We start from the raw sequence: 1,596 nt of genomic DNA, 5'->3' as shown, positions 1-1,596 counted from the left end.
ATAAAATCCGCGCTCGCTGGAAGCGCGAAAGTACGCACGGCCAGCGAGCGCGGTTTACCGCAGCCTGGACTCGAGTGTGCTAGTACACTCGCCTCCTCACTGCCAGCCGGATTCCAGCCTTCATAATAATGAGCAATAGGGGGCGCGAATCTGCCAATTAAGGCGATTAGATTTCAGCTGCGCGATTAAGGAGGATCTGTTAAGCTCAATGGTGAAGCTGCCGGAGATGCGCGGCTCCGGCCGCAAGCTTTTTCAGTTGCTGAATAGCGCGACGGCGTACGATTTCGGATCGGGAATACGAATGCGCGAGCGATCATCCGATTCTGCTTGATGAATCAGGGGCATATTGTCATTTGAATGTATTATATACATATTTCTTTCATGAGTAAATTGGCATGGTTTTTATTTCTTTCATATTTTTTTTATAGTCTGACATTTGCTGAATAAGCTGTAGTTTTCTTGTAACATACTTCACTCATGTTGATTTGCTGCCACTATTCCTCAGAATTCCTCTGTTCATTTGTAGTAGTGTTATAGGTTTGTTCTCATTGTGCTGTGCTGCCTGATCTTACCCCTATTGTATACAAGCACACTTCCACTTGCCTACCAAACAGGTTGTCAATTAGCTGTCCAGCTCAGTTGCATACTCATTCTAACACACCTGATGGTGATGGAAGGAGGTCCAGGTTACAAAGCACAACATTAAGCCACATTTATTGACAAGCTCATAAGCAGGGTCAAGCACTCTTAGAAATAAACAGATGTTTTGTTGTTGCTCATCTTAATTTTGCTCATTAAGTACTGTATTGTATCCATTATTTAGGTGTTTACAGAATTGAAATAGTACTAGTATATAAAACTTCCAAGGCCAAATACACTTTGTGCCAAACACATTTTCTTGCTTTTACAGCCTTTCAGGGTGTTTATGCAGCTTTGAATGCCATTTTAGACCTTGGACCCCTATATATTTACTTACTCACCTCAGCTTGGTAGTGGAAGCACATAAAGATGGATTCCTCCTTTTAGCAGAAGTCCATGACATCCGAAATCATAGGAAAAAATAGGCAATCTTTTCAATTTGAGGAATGTTAGGAAATTTGCCAAAAAACCCTATTTCTTCCTATAATTTCTTTAATATGTACATGTACACACATATAAATGCATACATACATATATGCATGTATGTACACATATGCATGTATGTACATACATGAGTGCACATTAAAGCAAAACAAACATTATACACCTAAAAAGAAAAACTTACCGAATAAGGATCCTTCTCTGTAAAAGTGGCCAGCATGTCTTTCAACTGATAGAACACAACAATGCGCATCACACAACTGAGTTTTAACCTCCTGGGCGTTTCACTGATGTCTGGATTTCTGTACCAAAAGCGGTACACTGTATTTCATAAAAAAAAAATTTTTAAATTGTAGACCTGTAACTTACAGAAATATGTCCGAACAAGGGTCTAGTAGATATCCTTAATATAATAAAGTTTGAAACACACAAAAAGAAAAATTAACTTTAATAATAAAATTAAATAAAAAACACAAAAATCAGCTTAAACAAGAATGCATAAATAAATAAAAAATA

Source organism: Pyxicephalus adspersus, chromosome W (genome assembly GCF_032062135.1).
Source record: "Pyxicephalus adspersus chromosome W, UCB_Pads_2.0, whole genome shotgun sequence".
Lineage (NCBI taxonomy): Eukaryota > Metazoa > Chordata > Amphibia > Anura > Pyxicephalidae > Pyxicephalus > Pyxicephalus adspersus.
Note: the sequence above shows the minus strand (reverse complement) of the source record.